This window comes from Aquila chrysaetos, chromosome 19, assembly GCF_900496995.4.
Source record: "Aquila chrysaetos chrysaetos chromosome 19, bAquChr1.4, whole genome shotgun sequence".
In the NCBI taxonomy this organism is placed as follows: Eukaryota; Metazoa; Chordata; class Aves; order Accipitriformes; family Accipitridae; genus Aquila; species Aquila chrysaetos.
Window position 1 is genome coordinate 7,069,779 of NC_044022.1, and position 27,368 is coordinate 7,097,146.

Below are 27,368 nucleotides of genomic sequence, written 5' to 3' on the forward strand. Positions count from 1 at the left end.
CCAGTCACAAGGATATACAGAGCTGGCATAGCAATAAGGCAGCCTAGTCTGTTTTTAAAGTGTCTGTAACCAAAGGGACTGCAAAAATACCCCAAAACAATACTCCAAAGTAGTGCAAAGGATCATTTTCTATACAATTAGTTAATTGCACTGTTCTGTAAAAGAGCTGCTTAGGACCCTGGGCTATATTTGACACTCATGGAGGGGTGGGATTAGCCCATCTCGCTGGTACCAGGCTTGCGTGCGGGAAGCCCTGGTCGTAGCTTGGCTGTGGCTCCATGTTGTCTGTCTGACCCCACTTCTTCTGGGGTGGGGGGATTCACTTGGGGAAATAATTTTCACTCTGTATCCTGGGACATACCTGAAGTGTCCCAAGGTAAAATGTGGATGAGGATATCCTATATACGGATGTTGCAAAGGGATCCTCCTCCAAGCCAAGCTTCTGTGAAAGGAGGTCACAGCAACAACATTCTCTTTCTAAGATAATTGTTGGGTCTTTGAATTAATTTATAGGACAGTTTTAAATGTGGCACCGCTTAGCAAATCTTCAAAGTTGGATTTTAATCCAGGCTCTGGATCAAAGGCACTTCTGCTTTGCAAAGGAGAGCAAATTACATCTCTGCACAGTAGGCAGACCGGTAGGTTGCACCCCACTGCGGCAGGAAATGTAGCCACAGGAGATGACCAGCCTGCCTGTTAACTGAAGATGGGTAGCTTTTTTTTTGTCCATGAGACTCCCATGCAGCAGCCGGGATTCAAACTCTGAGTCTGTGGCTCCTGCAGCTGCAGAGAGGTGGGAGCCAGGGAGGGTTGTGGCTGGTTGTCCATACCTGGGGACCTCTGTAGCATGAAGAAGTGTGCCGCCCTTGGGGCAGGGGTCCCATTGACATGGGACAGCCCGAGTGGCACCTGTCCTTGTGGTTTTGCTCTAACTCTGTAGAGTTAGACTTGCTCACATGTGATACGAAGGGTTAATTTGGCCACCAAGATGCCGGGGATAAAGGGACGGAAAAGCGGCTGATGATACCCATTTTCTACACCCATGTCTCCTCTGTACCAAATGTGACCATTGTACAGCCTAGTTTTATACACTTACACACACACACTTGTCATCAAGATTGTACTTCGGTGAACGTTACAGACACAACCCATGAAACCCTGTTTTTTTATAGTGCCCAGTTGTGCCTGCAGGTAATATCTCAATAATTTATTTTCTCCCAAAGATTGCAATTTTGGACACAGGATGCCAGTGACTCAGTGGTCATAACTTCTCTCAGTTATTCTTCTGGGACAGCAGCATAACTAGCAGAAAAACACATGCAAAATGAGAGCACAGAGCTTTCACTTGGTGGCCAGCTGAGGAGAAGAGAATGTGCTTATCCCAAAAGCATAACCTGGGAGGCAAGTAGGGCAAGTGCACAAAAAATGTTGATTCCTTTTAAAAATGTAGATTAAAGTTGACATCCAGAGGGTTAAGTATCATACAGCTGATTAACTATTTCACTATTGCAGCTGCTTGTCAGAGAAAAAAAAAGTAATAAATGTTCATTTTAAAACCTGTTTTCTTTATCCTTTGCCTTTGTGCTAGTTTTCAGGGCATAATAAAGATATCCTTTAAAGTCTGAGGTTTTAAAATTAAGTAGGTTTAAAATTATAAACACAAAAAGCCAGGCACTTTAAAACATGTGAAACCAGATGACATTTTTATTTACATCTCACTCAGTTTGATGGTTTTTCATCAGTTGGGGCTGGGAAAAAAATCCTTAAAGGCCTTTTCTACATTCTGGCAACAAACAAGGAAAAAAGAGACTGCATGGTGGTGGATACAGGGGAAAGGAGGGCTGAAAGAAAAAAAGAAAACTGAAAAGCTGAAAGAGGGAAACCTCATTTCAGTGTGAACTTTGATTCTGCAAATGTTGACACAGATGCCAAGTTTCTTCTAATATGGGACTTCAGGACTGAGTCATTTATAGATGCATTGCTAAGCTTTTAAGGAGGATTATTTTTTCCTACCTGGACTCCAGAGGCGAAGTTAACATTCATTATATTTTTCATTACACCTTATATTTTTCTCATTACACTTCACAGTTTCTTTATTAATTCCATCTTTCCTTTTGTTGCAAGTTTTTATACATGGTGACAGGACTTGTGTCTGCAGTAGTTCACTAAGACATACCAAATCTACCTTCTTCAGTCACTGACATAAATCCCATCACTGAATAGCATAATTGGGACCAGTTTCCCAAAAGGAAGATGAAATAGTAGGAGACCTTGATCTAAAAAGGTAAAACATTAAATTATGTACAAAAACATAAACAAAAAGTGTGAAGGAATCTGGGAAATCCAAACTTCAAGTCTTTGTCCCACCGTGGTCCAGATGTGGGACTGCTCTGGTGCATGGAGGAGCCACCCCAGTGGCGTTGTCCCTATGGCTGGAGCTGGTTTCTTCTGCTCCCTGCAGAAAGCTCCCTGTGTACCAAGAGGGAAGAGGGGAGCATGTGGAAATGGTGTGTGAAGCCTGGAGAACAGACTTTGTCAAGAAAACGTGAAAACTGAGTGCTTTATGCATGACAGTCTGCTGCAGATGACCCACTTTCTTCAAAAAGAAAACTGTGAGGGTTATAAAATTGTAATTGGATTTCCCTTCAGAAACTAAGCAACGCACGTTCCCTAGGAGAAATCTGTGTCAAGACCACAGTAGTTTATTCTTCCCTGGTCTGAGTTTTCTTCACTGAGTTTGTCCTACAATATTCTCTCTATTATAATAATAATAATAGCTATGAAATGATCAAGAAACCTGTGGCATAGTTCTTGGTGCTGTCAATTGTCAGCCTAATTTCGGTTAAAATAATTTGTGCATGAGTTTTGCACCACCTTCTAGCAAATGAACTTGTTTCCAGGTGTCAAAGAAGGCTATTTTGCCACACTGTTTAATGTGTCCTTAAAATGATCAAGAGATTCATCTTTATTAAAACATGTAACTACCATTCTGGGAAAATATTCAGCTCCCTTTCACCACCTTGTTAACAAGTTATAAATGGTTTTGAGTGATAGCAATACATGACAGGTTGGAGAGTGTCATATAACATAGAGAAATAACCATGTATCCAAGATGGAGATTGAATTCAGCTCTCAGGAATTTTTGCTCCAGTGTCTGTTCCAGTTCAAAACAGTGAAATAAGAGGCTAAGGGCTAAAATTAGTCTTCATAGCATTTGTGCTTGGTACTGTTTATTTTCTGTGTCCTAAAGGCTGTGAGATGCTTTGTAGTCAGAACTACAACATCTCTCATGTTAGAGTGGCACATAAGTCTTCAAATGTATAAACTGCAGCTTTATTTTTGTATCCTTTCATCCCACTCTTGACTGGCACCTGGTGGTGCAACCATAAAATAAGTAATATAGAAAAAAAGAAAAATGTGGAGAAAACAAACAAACAAAAAGATGGTTCAGCATATTTTCTAGGTTTGGCTCCCATTGCTACTTATGAGGCACGCATTGTCTCCATTTTGGATCAGTCTTAAGGCACAGTTTTAAGGCCTGCAACATGGAAATCATGTGAAGACAGCTGAGCTAGCTTTTTGTAGACATTACAGTCAGTTTATAATTTATGTTTTTTCCCTGCCCTAAAAGCAGAAGAGACATCTCTTCCCCACTTCACCTCTGCTGACCCATGAGATCGAAATTACACCTACTTGTGCCAGCATGGGCCAAGTGAGCCCCGGAGGGATTCACCTGAGTGCTCCTACTGCCTTCCCGCCTTCAAAATTTCTGGATGAGTGGAGCAGCAGTATTTGGTGAAAGCTCCTTAACATCCCTCCACGGAATAAAGAGTGGGGAAAGGGCTAAGCCTCTTGCTTTCCAGCCACCCCACTTATGCCCTCGTCCTAGCCAGCCCTGCCATTGTAGAGGATCTCACGAGTGATGGGTGTTCTCCAGCCAAGGCAAGTCAGTCTCCAGGCTTCCCTAAGCAGGCTAAATTTAGGCAGAGAATCAGAGCTGTAACTGGTTTCCCAAACTCTCCTGCTCTGCTTCGCTGATGGTAGGTGAAGCAGCAAGTCTGGCCCAGTATGCCGGTTCCAGCTTCTAATCCTTTTGCTAAAAAGGTGGGATAATCTAATCCAACATTCTCATGAAATTCAAATGACTCTTTTTTTAATAAAAGGGCATCCATATAGATTTTTGGTACTGATCATGGGAACACCTCATTCACCAGCTGTATAGTCTTGGGGTGAGGGTTTTCCTGTGAGATAAGTGTGTTCAAATGCCCTCAGACTGGCAGAGGCTTGGAAGATGGGTCTCACACCTCCTAAGGAGTGCATCAGTAATTTTATTACATGATAGAAAGCTGTACAAAATCGACATAATAGCAGCATTTACATAAAGCATAAACACATAAATACATAACAGCTTTATTTTGCAAAAGCTGTGTATCATCACCTATTGGGTTTTTTTGCTAAAGTCATTACTCTGTGGGAGACTTGGGTATGCTCTTTAGCAGAGGTGTACGCTTTACTCCAAAATTGTGAGACAGGGCCATGGGCTGAGGGAAATACTTAAATAATACCAGACAGGAAAAAGGAATCGAAAAGCTCTCATACTTCTTGGAGGAGTGCTCTGGTGTCCTGTTATTGTGGAGAAGGCTTTGTCTGGTGGATTTTTTGGAGGTTTCACAGTGGTTTTGAGATGGCATATCAAGGAGAGATTTAAGGCTGTGCTGGCTGGGTCTGTGTCAGAGCTGGCTGCGAGCAGATCCTGCAACGGGGTGCTGTGCCCTCAGCATCCCAGGGAAGGCACGGGGACCTGCCCTTCTCTCCACCTTTCCTGCTGGTTCCTGTATTTGGCTACGCAGTCGATGCGCTGCCATGTGAAGATCCCAATTGTAGATGCTTCATACTCCGCCAGGTAGTGTGGAAGCTTCAATATCTAATTTTGGGTTATGAATTTGATTTGTGCCCCAGCACCTAAAGGTTTGTGTGGCATCATTCCACAGCAGTGCTCCAAGTATTTTGCTTTTCTGTGGAGTTTGACATTGATGGGTATTAAGATGACATAGTCATGATAAGAGTGCTGAAGATCCTAATGAAGTGTATTATAAACAGTCCTGCATAGCTGAGTTAGTGCCCTCACCAATATGATTTTTCAGTTAAGTCAATTATTAATATTGCTTCATGTTATGTTGGACAAATGTTCTTCTCACAGTTGTGGGCTCCTTTTACCTCAAGCACAGGGGCTGTATATTAATCACAGTAATAAAACCATAAACTGAGAAACCTAATACTGTCATTAGAGATACCGTATTTGATTTTAGATTTCATTTTTCAAAGGAACTGTATTTACAATTTTTAAAGCCTAAGGGCTGAATCACAATATAGAGTATCTAGTTTCATATACCAGATAAGTGCTTAGAAAAGATTAAAATCAATTATGCTATTGTAAAGTTTTAAAGTTCAAAGGGTTTGAGATCTGTAAAAAATGTTTAGATGTAATCATAAGGCAAAGAATTAGGCACTTATGGCTTCATTTGGAAATGTGCTCCACAATCACAAGTTATTTCATTCCATTGGTCTTAGCTTGGGACCCAGCTTGGGACTTGTGTATTAACAGGGAATTTGGTACACCTCCTTTGTGCTGAACTGCAGGAACCTCATAGCTGAAGTGGCATTGCAGCAAACACGCCTTTTACTTCCATTTAGTCAGCTTAATCCATTAAGAGATTGAAATATGCTATTATAAAAGCCCCGATAACTGGTTTTTTTTGTCACGTAAGCTTCTGCTCCCGTGAGCGGTGTTACTGAAGTCCAAGGAACAACGTGCCAGGGAGCACATAGATCGCAAATATTCCTACAGCGATATTAGAGGTACAGCACAGAGAGTTTAGGGGAGAGCAGCCTGCAGTTTAGCATTTGCAGACTTAGACCTTCACATCTGCTGCTTCACTCTGCCAGGCAAGCTGCGTAGCTGTGGGGATCCCCGGCTTCACAGAAACACGGACCCCAAAGGTCGCTGCTTGAGGCTGTAGTGCTGTGCAGCAAGCTGAGCAGCGGAGCTGAGACCTTTCTGGTAAGTCTGTGAGCTGCTTTGAACACAAAATCCTGCAGCCCCTTTTCCTGCAATCTTTTCATCTAGTACAGGATGATATATACAGCCATCTGTGCCAGACCTGAATTTCATCCATAAAGACTAGAGAAAGAAATAATGGTTTGCAGGTTAATATCCATATTCATCATGAGAGAATTTTTTTAGTGAAAAAGAAAAAGGCTAAGGCTTTATCTTAGAGCTAGCTATGTTAAATTCATTGGAAAAATAGTTCTGAGAGACTGAGAAGGAATGTATCTACATCTATAAGGAAACAGAAAAATACAGAACTTTATGCTGTGTCTATATGGCTAAGCATGGGCACTTGTGTCTCTGTGCTTGCAAGACAAGGGCCAGCTCAGGACTAACATCCAAGCAAAGATGCTACTGTAGTACGGGCTACTTAATGCTGCTTCCCAGAAAAAAATTATTACCTTGAACTCAGAGCTCTGTTAATACAGACAGCGGCTTCATGGTCTGCCAGGGTTGGGAGATGGGTACGGTAGATGTGCAACCTTTGGTTCCAAAGTATGTAGACATGCCCACAAGCCTCTGTACAACTGTAGGAAGAGTGGTGGACTCAGCTTTCTTTTGACTTTTCCATGGCTAGTTTTTTTTAAACTTTATTTCACCCCTAATATTATTATATCTGTATTCCAAGACCAGTGCGCACCTCCGAGGATGCTCCCAGCCCTGCGGGTGCTGGGAAGCACGATGTCAAGAGGCAGCGAGAGCCTTGAGCAGCCGGGCAGCCAGGCTGCATGCATGGTTTGAGAGACCCCAGAGGAGAGGTGCCTACGGCTGAGCATAGCCTGTGCTGCAAAGCCCACCACCCTCTTATCTTTCCTTCCCCAGAAGCAGCTGGAGTGAAGTCATAAGGAATAGACTTCATCCTAGGAATGAAGGCAAAACTACAAAAAAAGTACAGCCTTCCTCCCAATATTTTTAATACCCACTCTTCTTTCCCACAGCAGTTGCCTGCTTTCTTGTCTTGCTTGTATTCTCTGATTTGGGGCGTAAGAAGAGCTCATGCTGTTCTCTTTCTGAGGCTCCCAGTATTAGATGGTAAACTTGTCGGGGCATACTCATACGTTGCTCATTTCATGCGAGTATGCTTTGCTTCTGTGTTTGCAAAGTAGCACTTAAGAGAGTTTATTATTAATAACAGTAAATTATTCTTCATTTTCTTATCAGATAATATGAGATCAAGTAGCTGTCAAGACATGTAGGGCAGATATCTACAAAAACAATGATATCTAAAGATCCACAACAAAAAGGAAAAATTTGGAAGGTCTTCAGTCAGCTCCTGGCAGCTGCAAATTTTGCTTTGGATGAAATAATGAACCCATCTAAGGGTCTCTCTCTGAAAACAGTCTCGCCGAGTTATACTTGTCAGAAGTTGTATTTGGCTTCTCACTTTGATATAGTCCCAAAAAAGGAATTGGAACAAGCATCTAGAACTGGGTAAGTCATCAAGACATCTAGGTAAGATTAGGGTGTATAAATAAAAAAATAGTGGCTTTATATGCAGCTGATTTGCAAAAATAAGACACTTGAGATGCTGCTGAAGGTGCTTTGGTATTACTTACCTAAGTCTACCTTACCTCTTTATTTATATTCAAATTTTACACTATATAATATGATGTGCAAGATAAACCTCCAATCTAAAATCAGCCAATGCCCTTAAGGCCATGATACAAGTGCTTCTATTTGTATAGTATTTGATTAACTATTATATTCCTCGTTTCGTAGTTTAGATATCTGTAATGAAAATGAGTGGCTGTACTGGCAATTAACAATACAGAAACTAGTGAGGAAAAAAAGGATTAGTGTAGTTGCAAACACAGTGGAACAGCGGCAAATTATTAGCACAGAATGTTTTGTATTTGCTGTTTGGTTTCCTGTCCCTTTTTGCTTATTTGAGGATATTTTTGTGCATGAATGGAAATAATGTTTTCTGCACAAATGCAACTATTTAAGGAAATACATATTTAATTGCATAAAGATGGATTTGCCTTAATTATTATTTTCATTTTTATTTTTGGAGACAATTGTGTCATCTTGTATGACAATGATTTTTACTTGAAAGTTGTAACCCTTTGTTGAAAAAATCATTGCACAGTGATGTAGCGATCATGATATTCTACTTCTCCACTGTTGTTTTAAGAATGTAATTTATTATACATTTATTTGGGGCAAAATTGATATTAATTTGGAAGTATTTATATATGTATTTACTTATTTTTCCATACTTACTGGTTGAAGCAGCCATTGATTAGGGATATCAGCATAATACAAATGCAATTTGTTAGCTGAAGGAAATAACTATGGGCTGTTAATATAGTGAAAGATGAAAAATTGTCACACGCCTTGTGCATGTACATGTGGTGTGTGTGCACATATGTGTGTAGTAACCTGGTACCCCCTCTTTGCATCTTCTTTTATACGTGCCTCACTGCTTCAGTTGTAATAAAGCCTTTCTGAATGCAGAGCCAAATGGGCTTTATTATGGTAGCAGACAAGGTGTTTCCCAAAGTTAAAGACTCTAATGCTGTATTTCTTATATGTTCCAAATCTTCATTTATCATCATGAAAGGAGCTCATGCCCTGTATGCCTCTTACATAGAGTAAGCGACCAAGGAGGTCTCATCTGGTCCTGGCCGGCACACAGTTCAGTTCTCATTTGCTTGCTGAGAAAACAAATGACATATTGAGTATATGCTACAAGAGCCACCAAGTCAGAGAATTTGCAGGTAGAAAAGATTTTATACTTTAGATGGCCACAGAGTCCTCCTATTTGCAGCATTACAATCCACCTTTTTGTCTTTTTTCTTTCTGGCCCGGTAAGTATCAAGCTTTGAAAACAATATTCACATATTAAGTGGGAGGCTACTACCAGTTCAGTCAGGACTCCTATATTCAAAAGGGTGCCGAGATGTGCTGTCTAAATGAATAAATATCAGTTCACATTGTGGAATGGGTGGCAGGCCAAGTTAATCAATAATTTAATTACCAGTGACCCATTTTTCTTACTGCTAGTTGGAAGGGAATTTCTGCATTCTTGCATAAGTTATCATTTATTCAACTTCTCACAGATGGATTCAGATGATGCTTTTCCTGCCTTGAGGATGAGATGAGCTTAATCCAATATTATAAATGAAAAACAGGTGTCCAGATACACATTCTTTTCCTCATAGCTTGCATTGCATTTATTTACCTAAAATAATTCCTAACTCAAAATTTGCTGCCAAAAGTTTAACTTACCTTCACTTAAGGTGAGTGTGGCTGTGGATGCGATTGCTGCAGCAAGAGAAAATGACTGTTAGCAACTTTTTTTTCAAGTTGCAAGCCCTTGTGCGAAGGCCAATGTTCACATGTTGTAGTTATTATTATTATTATTCATTTTTATTGGGAAGGCAGCTGGCTGGAGCTCCAGAAATAGAACAGGTTTAAAGTGAAGCAGAAATTCTCATTCGTCTCTAAAAATAGGTCATCTCCCAGTATGGAATTTGAAACTGCCAGTTTTTATGCTTTTGAATTCCCAAAGTTATTCCTGTTGGATTTCTCTTCATACAATTTTAATATGGACCCTTTGAAATTGGATGCTGGCTGCAGTGTTTCTTTGGCTTGAAAGTCTGTGTTTCACTTGCAGTTGTTTTAGTTAAAAAAAGAAAAGCTGGATGAGAACAGGTGGTGTGACATCTTTTTTTTATAAGCATTCTGAATTTATGTGGTGTGTGGCATCGTAGTCATCACCACAGTCAGGTGCGTAGCAGAGAAGCATGCATTATGGAACCTTGAGAGGTTAAACTTCTATTTTCTCTGCTCTTTTGATTTCGGATAGTATGATATGGTCTATATAGATGCCCTAATACTTCGCAACAATTATTGTGCATGTATTAATTATAACACTAGCTAGAGATCTAAACAGAAATCAGGATGTTCGTGTCTTAACTCTCAACAAGGAAGTCAGGAGACGATTCTTACTCCAAACTGATAGCAAGCAACATGGACAGCACAATGGTAGTCTTAATACCTCCACAATGCAGATGAGAAACCTATGTGCAGGAAAACGTAAATTATTGTCCCAGAAGCACTAAGCCTATGTCTAGACACCATAACCTGGGAAACATCTGAGTTTCTGACTCAGGATGTGCACAAAGGCCGTGTCTGGATTCCATTTTGGGGTGAAACCCACGTGCATGCCAGCCATCCTTCCCCAGGTCCCTGGTTACCATAGGAAGGACACCTGGGCACGTGAGCCAGGCTGGAGCTACAGTGAACCCCAAGAGATGCCCAGCGTGGCTGGTCAGGGAGCCAGATGCAGTCGATGGAGCGCCTTGGCAGTTGGATGTGCTTCAGGCAGAGCCACAAAAAATAAAAATAAAACCCTCCAACCTTTACAACGCTAACTGCAATGCTTAGGTGCAAATCTGTCCTCTATGGACCGAAACATTTAGCAGGATTAAAATGTTCAAATGGTTCTCAGTGTGCGGGAACAGTTTTTAAATAGGGTGATGGGGAAATGGTTGGAATGGTTCCACTATTGTCCAGAGCCATTTGCTGGATCCTGGGAGCAGCACTTCTGTACAGTCCCCCTTTTCAATACGTGGAGGCATAGAGTAGACTCATTAGGCATTTTGGAATGTGCGATGTTTATTTAAAAAAATAAAATGTCTGCTACATCATGGGTGGGTTACTGATGAACTGCTATATGTTTTAAAACTTCTTGAGTGTATTAAAGAAGAAAATGAAGGGACACTTCAAACTGAGAATCCTGCCTGTGAGCGGTGTCTTCCTTTAGTGCTAGAGTAGCAGTGTCCATTTAAGGACATAAGCAAGAGAAAGTTTATGAGTAGAGGTAATATGGACTATATTATCCAAATATGGTCTTTATTACCTCTTCCTGAAAATACTCTCTTTAGGTATTTATTTCTGATCTGTACTACTTTTAGCATAATGGTCTGTAGCTTTTCCTAAAAGTTTTTATGATAAAGCTACTGCCCAATGTAGAATATTTTTTGAAAAGTCTCGTGAGCATTTGAAGCCAAAGCTTTACTGTTATTTGTACCTCAGACTTCAATATAGCTGTAGGATTTATGCCTACTCAACTAATCACAACTTCAGAGAGCACATTAATTTAAAAACACGCCTTGAAATGAGTAAATTCTCAGATGTTAATGATTACGTACATGTTTTCCCTTATTGCTTCAACACCAGCAAAGGCCAAATTCTGCTGTAATTTGTACTGCAGTGATGAGATTTGGATTAATATCAATGTAATGAAAAACCATATTCAGAGACTTGTTGCTTTTTGCAGATAATGGGGCATCTCTGGACACGTCTGTTTTGGAGAAGGAAGTCCTGCACTTTAGGTGATATGGCTGCAGGAGGGTCGCTCCTGAATATAAAGTCAAAGGTATGCAGAAGGTGAAGAGAGAGGACAGAGGGCACCTTCTGTACCATATGGCAGCACCTGGATGTTGGAACCACCGTCTACATGTTATGGAAGAGAAGGAAAAAAGGAGCAAATAAAGTGGTGGGTGAAAAACACATTGATATCCAAGTGCAACAGCAGTAGTGATGTTTGGGTACTACACACATTCTGCTACCGAGGCTTCAGCCATGCCTTCTGTATCTATTTACATCATTTCATGTGTTTCCATGCATGAATTTTTGCTGTGATATACATTTTAAACAAGACAGTTTCCCTGTTTCTGTAGTAATTCTGGTACCAATCATTGTAAGGTAAGACACTGAAATATGAAAAAAATATGAAAAAGCCCCTCTGTACAAATATGTGTGATCATAAATAGTTGAATAACAAGTAGAAGTGTGCGCCCTATGAAGAAAGTTTTCATATGCTTTTCTTTGAAGCTGATGTAAACATGTGGGTTTGTTCAAGTTCTTTCTACGTGATTGCTAGAATTTTTAGAAAAGGCGAGGCTTCAAAACCCCAATTTGTGGTTGTATAGAAGCCCTCTGTTGCACTTTCCGTTCACATTAGAAAGACCCACTAGACACTAACAATTTTCAAAACTTTAATGTTTAAGTACAAAACAGCCAGACTCAAGGTATCTGCTTCTGAAATTTTTTGCTCTAATCTCTGCAATAGCCCTTTTGAAGGGTCAGTTTCTATTTTCTGCAAGTGGAATTTAATGCGCGTAGGAATACACATGCACACAAATATATTTCCTGTCTCTTTGATATCAAAACAAAAAGCCGGTTCTGTGGTTAAAGGCACTACTGTAAGGCATCAAGCTGACACTTCATACAGCTTATAACTTACTGTGTGACTGAGCTCCAACACGAGCCCATGCAACTGGCGTGCAAGTGCCTTTTGGGAAGGGCACTCCTCACCCACTCCTCCATGGTGACAGTTACACGACGAACATGACTCCTGGCTTACCGCACGGTAGTTTTGCAGTGATGGCCACTGTCCAAATGCCTGATATACTTAGCATCAGAAAGTAATTCAAATTCTTTTAGTTCGTGTCTTTGGTCTGGAAATTTATTCCCCTCTTCAGTCACTCTTTAATGACAGGATAACATTTTTCCCTTCTAATCAGCCACTTACAAGGTTACTTCATTTCCCCCCTAGGTCATCTAGTGCTAAAGCATAAGCAAGCATTTATGATGAGCTGCATGCAAATACATGCACTCTGCTTTGTGTATTGCAAGTACATCGCTGAGGTATGTTACTGGGGCATCGTACATTCATATTCAGGCTAAATCAGCAGTTTCACATGGTAACAATGCTATATACTCACAGAACATTTTTTATCTGGGAATTAAGCAAGATTTTTAGGAAGCTTGGGAAAACAAACATTTAAGTCTACTGGACTGTATTCTTACAGTGTCCTAATCAGAAGTCACTTACAGAATTTTGGAGGCTGTAAGTAAACAGGGTATTTTGTCACAACAGGGCACTGTATAAGTTTTATGCAAGCTAAAGCTGTTCCTCTGATGCAGCGATGATCTCGAATTACCAGGCTGAAGTTGTTTTGCCATAGTTTGAGACTCAGTTTGATGGGGGAAGAATGCAACAGGCACCTGGATTCATCACTGCAGGTGGTGCAAACAGGCTTTAAGAGGCTTGGGCTACAGAGACTCTCTACAGCTTTGACATCTGCCTAAGTGCAGCTCACAGTAGGACTGGGCCCAAAATGACCTGCTTCTCATATTATGCAGTATCACTGCAGGCAAAGGAAGCTGAGGAACCAGATTTTCCGACACTACAAAGGGCACTATTGTGTGAACACTCAGAGGGTATTGAAGGGAGAGGTCCAATCCTGTACAGCATTTTTACAGGTGCTTAATTTCAAACATGAGAATAACCATACTGATGTCAATGAATCACTTATGAACTTAAAATTAAACACATGCTTTGTTGGATTAAAGCTAGGGCACAGTCTTACCAAATTTAGCCCCTGGTTCTTTCTAACTGTACAACTAGGCCGACCTGTTCCTCACCATTCCCTTCTGCAATGGTGGTTAATTTGCAACGAGTTGGTCTCTCACGTGACTGCTAAAATTTTTTAAAAAAAGATCTGTGACAACCACAATTGAGATGCAGCATTGACCAAAACTAACAGGGTGGCTAATATGCTGCTACCTGCACCGGCCTTTCATGTTGATGAATATTGCACAGATATGTGTCGCTTTCACTACTGCGGATCATTATTCATATTAACAATTTGCCTGGAGCACACCCATGCCTGAAGTCATCTGGATGCCTACCAAAATGCAGCTCAGAATATGCTTCAGTGAAAGCATATGGCAAGCGCTGCGTGAAAAGAAGGTATAATGCACATCCGTTTGCTCGGGGCCCCGCTGGCACCAAAACATTTGCACTTCCATTATAATTTTAACTTTGGAGGGAAGTGACAGTAACTGGGTTTATTTGAGGTCTCATCAGAGACAGAATATTTTTCTGAATTGTTCTGAATATTCGGTCAATGCCATTTTTTCTAGTTCTGTTAGCTTTTTTAACTTGCTCTCTATTAAACGAACAGCATAAATAACTTCAGTCTTTGAAACACGGGGACATATAGCTGCAAAGATGAGACTACGAGGCAGGAATCTGCAAATACCATTATTTTAAATACCTGCTTATCTAAAAGAGCTCCAAACACGATTACACACTTTGGTGGCCAAGCTACGAGCATACTCTGCTCTCTGCTGGCTGTTACCCCGCGGCCTCTTCTTACTCCCAATGGGAACGCATTCATTGAGGGGGGAAAAAAACCCATAAATCAAGCCACATAGCTAGCTGCTTAATTTCAGACACCCAACTTTGACGAAGTGCCTTGCTCCAGATCCCACAGCCGGCTGTGACTGATATCTTGCCAGCCCGCGGTGCGGTCCCGCCTTGCCCGGGGGGGGCGATGGGAGAAGCTCATCCCCTCCCCGCTCCCCGCACACGGGGCTGGGGGGACCTCTCGTGGTGGCCGTGGAGGGAGCAAGCCTTGGTCCTCCGCTCCCCACAGGTCCGGCAAGGCTCTGGAACGCTGCGATTCCTTCTCTCTTCCTGTAATACTACTTTTGTGCAGTTAAAAAAAAATAATGTGGTCTTATGCGTGTATAATTTAGTAGTTCCTGTTTTCTTCACTGCATTCTGCATTTATTTTTTTTTCTCCAGAATTCCTAAACTATGAGTTTGAAGAACTTCAAGTACTTAGAATAGACTAGTTCAGTTGGAAGGAACCTACAATGATAATCTCGTCCAACTGCCAACCACTCGATTCTAGTTTTTCGAAAAATTATGAACAATGATCTGGGAATAAAACTCTTTAGCCGTGACCAGAACTGTAATAGAGGCAATCTGACAACAATAGCATGTACAAATGTATACTCAGGTACTACTCATAGAGTTTTTTTTATTATCTTCTAGAATATCTTATGGAAATGCACCTGTATGTGGGTCTTCAAGGCAGATAGCCCAGATTCCCATTTAAGCTTCCTAATGGAGAGTGGCTAAAGTGGCTCTCATCATTCTTTTTTGACCTGTTTGCTTATGTGAAAGTAAGATTGTCCTGGTTTCGGCTGGGATAGAGTTAATTTTCTTTCTACTAGCTGGTATAGTGTTATGTCTTGGATTCAGTATGAGAAGAATGTTGATAACACACTGATGTTTTCAGTTGTTGCTAATTAAGTGTTTATACTAAGGATTTTTCAGCTTCTGATGCCCAGCCAGCAAGAAGGCTGGAGGGGCACAAGAAGTTGGGAGGGGACACAGCCAGGACAGCCGACCCAAACTGGCCAAAGGGGTATTCCATACCATGTGATGTCATGTCCAGTATATAAACTGGGGGAAGTTGGCCTGGGGGGATCACTGCTTAGGAGGTAACTGGGTATCCATTGGCAAGTGGTGAGCAACTGCATTGTGCATCACTTGTTTTGTATATTCCAATCTTTTTATTATTACTATTGTCATTTTATTATTGTTATTATTACCATTATTAGTTTCTTCCTTTCTGTTCTATTAAACTGTTCTTATCTCAGCCCATGAGTTTTACCTTTTTCCTTCTGATTCTATCACCATCCCACTGCGTGGGGGGAAAGTGAGTGAGCGGCTGCGTGGTGCTTAGTTGCTGGCTGGGGTTAAACCACAACAAAGATAAAGGTGCAGTGTGGTTTTCTGGTGTGGGTTTTTTTTTTGTTTTGTTTTGTTTTTTAATCAAGAAATACTCATAAGCAGGGATGAAGATGCTTCTTCTACTCAGCTTCCAAAGAAAGCTGTTTCAGCCACCTCGCCGAAGCACAGCCGCAGTGCTGAGGTTGGACCGCAGGCAGGTACGAGACACCACAAGAGGTGGCTCTACATGCATGGTGGGAGGGAAGGGGAGACGTTGCTGTGATGTCTGCCCGGAATTTTAACAGACCGGAGGGACACATTTTCAAGAGGATGGACATGGATGATCATGGGATGACAGGACTGCAGTGTAATTTAAGCAGGGGGGGACCACTGGTGGCCTCTGGTCCAACCTTCTCTCACAGCAGGGACAGCTCTGAGGTCAGACCAGACTGATCAGAGCTTCATCCAGTCAGGGCTTGAAAACCTCCAAAGACGGAAAGTGCATCACCTCTCTGGGCAACTTGTGCCTCTGCTTGGGAATCCTCGTGAGGAAAATACTTCTATTCAGTTGTCATGGTGTAACCCTGGCTGGCAACTAAGCACCACACAGTCGCTCGCTCACTCCCCTGCAGTGGGATGGGGGGGAAGAATCTGAAGGGTAAAAGTGAGAAAGAAACTTGTGGGTTGAGGGAAAAAAAGTTTAATAATTAAAAAGATTTAAAAAACAAAGGTAAGGAAAAAAACCCCACCAAACCAACAAATAGAGAGGAAAATAAAATCCTCCAAAACCCCCAAGCAATGCAAATGAAAACAATTGCTCACCACCAACTGACTGATGCCCAGCCAGTCCCCGTGCAGCAATCTCCCCACCAACCTCCACTCCCCCCAGCTTTATATGCCGAGCATGACGTCCTATGATGTGGAATATCCCTTGGGTCAGTTGGGGTCAGCTGTCCCGGCTGTGTCCCCTCCCAGCTCCTTGTGCCCCCCCAGCCTGCTCGCTGGTGGGGTGAGAAGCAGAAGAGGTCTTGGCTCTGTGTGAGCCCTGCTCAGCAGTAACCACAACATCCCTCTGTCATCAACACTGTTTCCAGCACAAATCCAAACCACAGCCCCGTACTAGCTACTGTGAAGAAATGTAACTCTCCCAGCCCAAACCAGCACACTGGTTTTAACCTCTCTTCCTTCAACATATTCCTGCTGTTTCTCATCTTCCTGCCCCGCACCGCTGTGAGGAGCCTGGCTTCTTCTCCCCAGTGGCCTCCCCGTCAGCACTGGCAGCGGCTGTGAGGTTCCCCTGAAGCCATCTCGGCCCAGGCTGAACAAGCCGGCTCCTCCAGCCTCTCCTCCCTCACAGGGCCACCGCTCCAGTCCCCACCACCTCGGTGGCCTCTGCTGAACTCGATCCAGTTAGCCGTTAGTCAATGTTTCCCTGGTAGTCGGGGCCCCAAATTTGGATGCAGTAATCGAGATGTGGTCTAATGAGTGCTGAGTAGAAGGGGATAACCACTTCCCGTGGTCTCTGGCTCTGCCCCTGTTCACTCAGCCCAATATGCTGCTGGCCTTCGTTGCTGCCAGGGTCACTGCTGGCTCCTGCTCAGCTTGCTGCCCACCAACCCCCAGGGCCTCCTCCATAAAGCCGCCCCCAGCCAGGCAGAATCAGCCTGTGCTGGTGCCAGGGACTCTTCCTTTCCAGGAGCAGGACTTTGCATTTGACCTTGAATTTCATAAGGTTGGACCATTCCTCCAGCCTGTCTACGTCCCTCTGAATGGCCAGCTCTCAAGTGTATTCACTAATCCCCCCAAATTGGTGTCATCTGCAAAATTTAATTAGAAATAAATCCATGCATGTAGGCAATGGATATGGCTACACGATTTTTTGCAGACCAACATGAGCTCACTCTTTCCCTGCTCCAAGTGTTTATGTGGCATCCAGCCTAAGCTAATATCCTTTGCCTCTCAGCAGAGCTTAATAGCTCGGGATCAGGATTGTGCTAATCACAGCTAAATAGCTTTTGGTTCAGAGAACAGGAAAATTGAGCTGTGTCTGCTCCAACATCCCGTGTGAGTGTAATACGTAAGTCCACCAAAATGCATATTCCATTAGCTCTGGTGGAACTCCTGAATGAGGAACTGGCAAGCCTGAGAGATGCAGTGTCGTGATAAAGTGGATCCAAACCCAGTGATGGCAAGAAAACTGAAAGTGAGAGTATTAATTAATCTGAAGTCCCTTACAAGAATGCTGAAGAGAAATCATTATCTATCACCGAAACTGAGGACATGTTATCCTAGTTGTCTGATAGAACGGCATTACTGTTTGTGATTTCCAGCATGATTTCTGGCATATTGAATAATATGCCTCCCAGCCACCCAGCAACAGCTCCTCTAGCTTTTGGCAGGCTTTGGGTTGTGTGAGTGCTTATGGGCATCGGCAGAACTGTGCGCGAAGGAGCTTCCAAGTGCGCTGGCACTGCAGCTGATGGCAGCCTTGCTTCAAGAAGGAATATGCCAAGGAAAAGCATGTCAGGCTCCTGACAGCAGCCTGCGATAACCTAAACAGATGTTGGAAGTGCAATGTTGGGAGTCAGATGTTACTCAGGGTGGAGAGAAGCTGAGGCTTAGGTGAATTGATACTCCCTGTTGGCTTCGAGAGGACTCCAGTTAGACCCAGAGAAGTAGGGTGGCTAACAAAATGCACAGACATGAAGGGAATCCAGATATTTATAGGGATGACCAGGTTAACGATATAACTTCTGTTCACCCTTACCTTGCAACCACAGCAGTTTATAATAAAGACTGGGCATCATCAAGAAGTCAGCAGCTGATGTTGTAAACAGTCAAAAATCTAAACAAATAAAGCAAGCACCAGCCTTAAAGCTTCATATTCTTATGGAGTAACTAGAAACACAGTGCAGTGCTGCTAGAGGAGACCTAGAAACAACTCTGGTACAAACCCATCAGGCAATCACTGCCTGAGAGACACAGGGGTGAGAAGTACCTTTGAAGGAAAGAAAATATTGGAGCACCTATTAGAGATGGTGTTCTGTGAAATCAGTTTTTTCTTGTATACCTGTCTGAGGTAACTAACAGAAAGGAAGCTTTGGGGTCTGATATTTTTGATGGGATGAGTCTTCTAGGCTCACCTAGGGTCGAATCACAGGCTGTTAGGAAACGTCATGAAGCAGCTGTAGGGTGCACCTGAGTACAGTGCTACCATTAAGCCTGAGGTCTGTAACAGCATCAGAGGTAGGGGTGCTGCTATGGTCATTATTTTGTTTATTGTTTAATTTATTGTTTTATTTATTATTGTATTATTTATTTATTTTACCTGAGAACTCCATCTAACACCTAATCCCTTAAGAGAGTCTGCACTGCCTGGTAAATAAAAATATTCCTTGACAATGAAAAGGAGACAAACAGCATCACTATAAGATTATCATGGAAAACTGTTCCCTAATCAGAATCCTCCCATTATGTCTGTGCGTGTTTTGCAGCCAATTCCTGCCCGGTTGTGGATACGTGCCTGGGTGTAGGTGCAGAGGCACCTGGGGCAGCTCCGTTTTGGGAGCAGCGATACCATGGCCAGGCTGTGCTGGGCTCTGTGTACTCCTGGCAGGGGACAGCACGACTTCAGGGCTCTCTGTGGCCCATGGCTGTCGTGGCCATTGACCATTCCTTTCCATTTTGCCTCCTACATGTTTGTGTAGCCAGATGATAGGTAGAAGAAGAGAAAAAGCAAGGCTGGTTAGCAGTGAAATCCTAAAAGAAATCCTGCTCAGGGCTGAGACGTTTCTGCAGGTCATGGAGAAATCTGGTCTTCACCCCCTTGGGAACGACGCCCTGAAATGATTGCTTTGGACGCTCTAACTGATTTCAGGGGAAGGGAGAAGGGGAGATGGAGGAGGAAAGGTGGGAGAAGAGCTCCGTTTATACTTAACTAGTATGAAATACTAGAGGTCAGAAATAAAAGGCCACTGACTTGTAGGTAGATCCTAAACACAACAAAACATAAGAGAAACTAAAAAATGACAGGGAGTAGCTCCTGAGCCAGACAAAAAGCAGACAAGGGAAGATGAACAAGATTTTCCCCTTGAGTTGTCTGATAGTGAGACCAATACAGTGGTGCACAACAGAGATGAAACAGGAGGTAAAAGGCAAAGCTGGTTATCAAGAAGATTGTGAAAACTGATTTAGGAAGGTTATTTGAGAAGGAAGTACTTCTTAACTTTATGCTCAAGGGTCAATTTCTGCTAAAAAACATGAAAATGAAATGTGGAACAGCCACACAAAAAAGGAAAAAATACATGAAAAAATGAGTAGAGCATTTCTGAACGAGAAATTAATACTGTCCAGTAGCTTAAAAGTATCTTCTGCTTCCTGACTATCCAGGGGTATTGCTGGTGATCAATCGTATTTTTTCTTCACCTTCCTTTCATAAACAAATTAAGCAGGTTTAATCTTCTTTCAAGGTGAACATTGTTTTTCTAACTATTGCTAGGGCTTCTCTGAATCTGTCCCCTGCATCTTCTTGGCATCCTGCTTAACCAGGATTAAATCAGAATCACATAGAATCTTGCAAATAGCTCTCACTCACTAATAAATTCCCATTTTCTGTCTTCTGTAGATCACACTTTCCTTCGTCATGGCTCTACCACACCAAGAGGTTATCAACAACCTTTATGGTAATGATTACGATTATGAAATTATTTTATAGGTTTTTGAAAGAAACATTTATAAATAAAATACATAAAATTACATTATATATATTTTTATGTATATATTTATAATATATAATACATGCATGTTTTGTACAATATTATTATTTATTATATTAATTAATAATCTTTCCTCTGACTGCAGGATGGAGGCAGGGTGGAGGCTTGTTGACACTGCAGTCTGCCTCATGCTACCAGTCTGTCTTCAAAACCCAGTTAAACACCCCTCATTTCACACAGCCGGCTCTTCTGTTCTGTCATGATCCCTGGTGAGGACATATAAGAGAGAAAGTTGAGATATCCCTGAAATGTTTTCCATAGCTTCACTTATATCTATTGAGGTGTCTGGAAATTGTTACATATGGGTCTTTTCACCTTTCTCTCCTGAGCGTATTTGGCATTCAAATCATGGCAAATAATGTGTTAAACATGTCTCTGCTCTGAATTGTTGAACATAATGATTAATGCTAGCTCATGCCTATCTTACATTCCGTGCGATATCACGTTTAATCAGGTATTAGCTACCATTGCTTAGGTGAAACATCTTCTCATGTAGGAAAATACCCTTTCATAAATAAACCAAGACTGGAAGTGACACAGCTCTGAGCTGATTGCTGAGGAACAACCTGCAAAAGCACAAAACTAATTCTACATAGTTTTTCAAACACTCCCCATAAAGCTCTTCTATGGTAAACAAAGAAAATAAGCCCATAGCAGGAAAAGCTGAATCAGTTATTTGCATCTATGTTCACAACAGAGTGCAGGGAGACCTCCATGCTGGCATCCTTCCAGGCGGAAACTACACAGAGTAGTTGCCTTGAAGTGAAGTATGTGTAGAACAGTAGATAAAATGAAGAGTAACAAATTACCGGATGTTTCACCCAGACATTTTCAAAAAGAAGTTTGTTTGAGAACTCTGGAATTAAATACCTGAATGACTGTCCATGCTTGTAATTTTTGCTTCAAACCCCTTTGGTTCCCACAGTGCTGGAAAGCAACTGATGAGACTTTTTTTCAGAAAGGATTCCAAGACAGAGCTGAGGAACTACAGACTGGTATGTTCAATATCTGGACACTTTAACAAGATTTCTAACAAAGAATAAAATTAGAGGGCACATGAATAACTATCACATTGGGCAAAAGACAACATGAATTTTGTAAGTGCAGATCATACCTCACATACCTACTTGAATTGAGAGAATCAGCATTAGGGATATTGGAAATCTTGTCTACCTAGATTTCCAAAGGCATTTGAGTTCACTGCCAAAGGTTTTTAAGGAATTTAAAGTGGTCACAGGATAAGACCACATGGATATCTGAATAGTTGGTTAAAAGACAAGAAAGAAAAAGTAGCAGTAAATGGTCAATATGCATATATGAATATATATAAAGGACATAGTGTGTGTGTATATATATATATATATATATGAACCTTATACTGTTCCTAAGAAGCTGTGTAGATGCAATTCTGAGTTGTACACTGCCGGTCTGAGCGCTACAGCCCAACGACCTGCTATGACATGGCTCCAGCCTCCTCTAACTATCTGCTTCTACAAAGCTGGTTCTTCACGGTCCCGCCTCGCTGGGGAGCCGGAGCTGAGGTCTCTGCCAGTGCATCTTCCACAGCCTTTTTGCCCTTCATGTAGAGTTTTGCTCCTCCGTCGGTATTGCCAGCATAAATCATAGAAAAAGCCCATCTCCTGAATTGCAACACCTGGTGTCAAAGCCGGCTTTTCACATACGCGGTTCCCCACGTGCCCCAGGGACGCAGAGAGGGCTGCAGTGCACGGCAGTGGTTAATGCATCTACTGCCCTGGGCAAACGGGGTCAGTCAGGCTGCACAGCTCTGGCCGGGCTGCGTGCCATCGACGGACAGAGCTGGCACTTACATTTTAGTTAGAGGGTGAATACCTCTCAACGTTGTTTTAATTTCCCTGCTTGGAATTTGTACTTGATAATCCAGTCTTTTCATGACCCAGACGATATGTTAATTTTTCCATTATCATGGTGGTACAAATGCACTAAACCATATTTTTCTTATGATTCCATGAATATTTGAAATATGCATATATATATATTTCAATGATGAAAAGTATAGTTAATGAAAAAGCAGCATGTCAAGATAATCTGACCCTAAATTAAATTCTCAAAGGACTGTAAAATTCCACACCATTGGCGGTACTAACCCTAATAGCCTGGGCTGGCAACATACTAATCACTCTGGCTCTAGAAGACCAGGCTAGTATTTTAATCACCCAAACACTAATAGCCTGGCCTTCCTGGCATTATAGTTGTTATGGCACTAATAGCCTGGGCAAGATGGTATTTTAATCATCCTGGATCACAGCCTAGATATGTTAATTTTTAACATTTCTGTTTTTTTATCAAGGTTAACGAGAGGTCTACCGCAGATATGATCAATTGCAAAATGCAGCAATCACTATTTTAACTTAAAAAAGAATCAAACTTGGGAGTCTTGGCACTCACAGTACTGGACACTTTTCTGTTAGATCACCTCCTTTCCATCTTCTTTTTTTAAACTTCTTTTCCCTGCAGTGCCTTTAAACCACATGTGAGTCACTTGGGGCAGCTGGAGTGGGCTGTGCTCAAGTGTTTGCTGTTCTAAGTATTACAATGATCTTACTACAATATCCAGCTAATGCAGTCCCAGATATTTAACCTCATATGATAAAAATGCTCTCACTATTGTTGATATTTTAAGAAATTAATTCAGATTGTCAACAATTTGGCTTATCTTTAAATGCCACTAATTAGTTATCTGTTGGACATTCATTGACTTCAGAGAGCCCACTTAATCTTTGCTGTTACATAGCGCAGGTCACTAACAGATGGATTTTTCAGGAAGGTTTTATGGCCAAGCTTCATTTTTATCCCCTTTAATTTGAGGTTGGGAATGCTGGGGGCTGGGGAGATGGATTAAACAGAAAATTGCCAGTTTTCCTCCAACAGCAGAGTGCAATCCTGCAATGCCTGGAATAATTTAATCAAATTGTCGAGGAATTAGAGAGCACTCTATGAAAATTAACTGTGGTTAAGATTTTGAATTTTGTTTCATATTTCTCAAAATGGCTGGGTCATGTCTTCTGAGATTTTTCCACAAAGTTAAAGCGGTCAAAGCTCCCTTATAACTTCTGAACTGGGTCCGTTACCTAAACGCAATACATCGCCATTTGAGAAAAATTCCAGCTCCCCTCATTATGGCGACAGCTGAGGGCTGCATGCGGACGATGAAACCATTTGCTCGGCCTGGAACGCCGCAGCGGCACAGTGCGTTGCAGGGGGCGAGTGACGGGGGTGTGTGGTTTCGGCTGTCCCGGGCCCAGTGCTGCCCAGTGGGAGCCCAGTTCTCCCCACCGTGCCGCGGCGGCGAGCGGCCGAGGGGCAGCAGGAGATGTGGTTCGGTGCCTCTCCCGCCGTGGGCATCGTGCGGAGGCTGCCGACGCCGGGAGTGTTGTGTGAGAGGAGGTGTGCCGTCTGGGGAGGAGGGAGGTGGAATAAAAGAGGCAGAGAAGTGAGAAGAGGGGTTGTGGCTGAGGGAGGAGGCCGGTGAACTTTATAAGGCATCAGCCTCGCGGGCGACACGTTTGGGTAGCTGGCTGCACTTCACCCATGTCAGCGCCAACAGAAGTCATACCAAACTCAGCAGCAGCAACGAGCCTTCTAATGTTACTTGATTTTCACAGCTGGGGTGGTGAAGTCATCAATCAAATACTTATTTTTGCCTTTGTTTTAAAATGTCCCTGGAGGGGAAATTTGCCCTTCACCTGCTTCCCACGCGGGAAGCCCAGCTGCTCTTTCAGGCTCAGTTTCCAGACACAGGGCTGCCCTCAGCTGGCGTTCTTCCCTAGGAAGCTTGCTAATAACACTAGCAGTTCCCAATCTATTTTTTCACTCTAGGAAGGGAATTTCAAAGGAGGACTCTTCATGCCTGCTGCTTAAAAAGGATTTGAGCATTTTGTGAGAGAATATTTTTAAAGTGTTCTTTTTTCAATGTCCTGTCCCCCATTGCCTCCTATCCTTGCAATGCGTCCTGTGTCATCCATGGCTTCATTCCCACCCCCCATATGGATTTTTTTCTGCTTTCAGGGTCTGACGTTGATAAGCAGGGCTGATGCCACCCTACTGAACTCTGTGACCAGCACGGCCCCGGGCAGTTACAGCTGACACGCGTGCCCTGCTCGGGAAGCGAGGTGTCGTTCTCAGCATGCCACCACATCGGAGCCAATGCTTTCGGCAGCTAAACTTAGGAGCAACACAACAGCTGTGCGAGATCATTGTGCTGCCGGAGCTTATCCAGTGGGGCAATGTTTGGGAGACTGGCACTGCATGTTTTCCTGGCTAAACAGTCTGCTCTGCCTGGTTACAATGTCCTTTTGTTTACTTGAACTCAGAGAGGATTTCTTACTGTGACCGTGGTGAACTTTGGTAAAGCTGAGATGTGATGACCAGAAAAATGTGTTTTCTTGATGTCTGTGCTACAAAAAGCAATATTGTGGGGCCAGTTTTATTGCTTACTTATGCCCAGTACCTCTTGACCTTTCTTGATCAGGACTGTAAATATAAGGATGTTGGCCTTCCCCCATATATTGCTTGTGATAACACAAATAATTTCACTTACTATCAGATGTACTTTAGCAAGAAACAGGCTTCTTTTCCGTGGAAGATTAATGTATCCTTTTATACAACGCTGCTGATGTCTCTTAGTGTTTGCAGTGTTACTTTAACCTTCAACATGAGAGATGTCAGCCTCAGCTCCTTGGCAGGAAAACCGTTTTTTTAACCAAAAGCAGCAGAGTCACAGTAAAGTCCAGGAGTTCTCTGAGGAGGAGTCCTCTGTCTGTACGAAGCTGCAATAGCACTGTGTTTTCTTCCTGTCAGTATTTGTTTTCTCTGCCTCTGCAGGCGTTACCCTGTAGAAAAGCTATTTCTAGCGCATCTTCTGTGCAGCCAAGGACTGCAGAGGGAAAGGAGAGGTCCAGACTCCCTAGAAATCCCTAATCTCACACTTTCAGCCAGCCCTGAAGCTCTTGTGAAGTGCTATGTTGGTACAGCATTTTAAATGAAGACTGACAGGGGTTGGAAGGACGTGTTTCTGGCTGTGGGTTGCTGGACCATGGCGAGGGACAGCACTCTGCACTGACACGTGGAATTCAAAGCAGCAGGACCGGCAAGATTAGAAGAGCTCTCAAAGGAAAGGTTTCTTCGTTTTCCTTGGTGTTTCGGCTGGGATAGAGTTAATTTTCTTCCTAGTAGCTGGTACAGTGCTGTGTTTTGGATTTAGGCTGAGAATAATGTTGATAACACAACAAATGTTTTAGTTGTTGCTAAGCAGTGTTTACACTAAGTCAAGGACTTACCAGCTTCTCACTCCACCCCACCAGCGAGCAGGCTGGGGGGGCACAAGGAGTTGGGAGGGGACACAGCCGGGACAGCTGACCCAAACTGGCCAAAGGAATATTCCATACCATAGGACATCATGCTCAGTATATAAACTAGGGGGGAAGCTTGCTGGGGAATCACTGCCTGGGAACCAGTTGGCGGGTGGTGAGCAATTGCATTGTGCATCACTTGTTCTGTATATTTTAATTCTTCTATCACCATTAATATTTTCCCTTCCTTTCCTGTCCTATTAAACTGTCTTTATCTCAACCCATGAATTTTTTTTTTTTTTTCCCAATTCTCTCCCTCATCCCACTGAGGGAGGGGAGTGAGCAAGCAGTTGTGTGGTGTTTAGCTGCCTGTTGGGTTAAACCATGACACTTGGAGGACAACCTGCTAGGTTAACAGGTTAGAAATGCCTTAAATGGGTCAATCTTTGTTTCTGTTAATGGTTGTATCTGAGATCCCTGATTCTTCTGAGGTCTGCTTTATGCAGAGTTGATCACATGAATAGGAATATGAATGTGAAGTACATAAGGAGCTAAATTTTAAAATGTTTAAGTGCTAACAGCAACCTGTGCCAACTTGGAAAACAGAAACCAAACTCAGGATGCTACTGGTAGCACATGGACTTCTGAGTTTTGATGTAATCAGCACCGATGAAATTAATTTAAGGCAGTCCTAAAAAGTGTGAGCATAGCACACTGTTGCTAAAGGAAAGAGGCAGAAGCAGAGCAATAAAGGTATTTATGAAAGCTGCTACATAGACAGAAGTTTTCAGAGGGGACTTCTTCAAATAGTGAATGTTTTAAATGTAAACATTCTTTGACACAGCAGGATAGTTCAAAGCATGAAATAAATTCTAGAAGATCTGTTATTTCTATTGTATAAGCTGAAAGAAATGCAAAAAGTGAAGAAATAATGCAGCAAAACGTCAGGAAGTAAATTTGAATTAAACAGAACAAACCACAAAATTGGATCTGTTACAGGAAATACTTCCAATACATCTTATGCCTTGAGTAGCATCTTTTCAAAATGTGTTAATTTGCCCTTCTGCCTCGGTACCCTTCTCCATCCGATGACTACCCCGTGCCTGCAGCTTGTACTGTGCTCCTGAAAGCTGAGGTTAGTCAGGACCGTATCTCTTTAAAAAAAAAAAACAACAACCCCACACACAAAGAAAGGAAAAACCCACGGGGAAGGGGGAGCTAAAGCCTCTGCTGCATTGGGCTGCTCGGGTACATCGCGGCTGCAGCAGCGGTCAGGCATCCCTCTGCAGCCTGCTGATTTTGCAAACGAGGGGGAAAAGGATCGTTTTGCGGTCCAGATGCTGTCAAACACAAGCAACCAATGGAAGAAATGGCACAATGAGCAGACAAGCATGTGGAAGCAGTTTATGAAGAAATAGTTAAATCCTGAGCTTTGTTCCGGCCAACGCTGTAAGTACGAGCTGAATAGCAGATCCCGTGGTCACTGCAGTTGTTTGTGGGAGGTGTTTTATGGGCATCCCGATGCTTTTGGCACTCACGGGTGGAGAAAGCGTTGACTGTGACACGTTTAGGAGTGTATTTAGGCAAATAACTGTATTGTCTGTGTCTCT

The 27,368-nt window shown here is 42.5% G+C and overlaps 1 protein-coding gene and 1 long non-coding RNA gene across 3 annotated transcripts in view; both read left to right on the plus strand.

Annotated features, from left to right (window-relative positions):
• The first annotated feature begins 5,939 nt into the window (after positions 1-5,939).
• LOC115353536 lies at positions 5,940-11,921 on the plus strand. Its single transcript, XR_003927599.1, has 3 exons — positions 5,940-6,061; positions 7,271-7,540; positions 11,397-11,921. It is a non-coding gene; the product is annotated as an uncharacterized LOC115353536 (long non-coding RNA).
• A 15,038-nt stretch (positions 11,922-26,959) lies between these two features.
• SACS (sacsin molecular chaperone) overlaps positions 26,960-27,368 on the plus strand; it is a 65,156-nt gene continuing 64,747 nt past the window's right edge. For both annotated transcript variants that reach the window (XM_030042226.2, XM_030042225.2), the window contains exon 1: positions 26,960-27,207. The gene's annotated coding sequence lies outside the window, so the exon portion shown is untranslated. The remainder of the gene's footprint in view (positions 27,208-27,368) is intronic.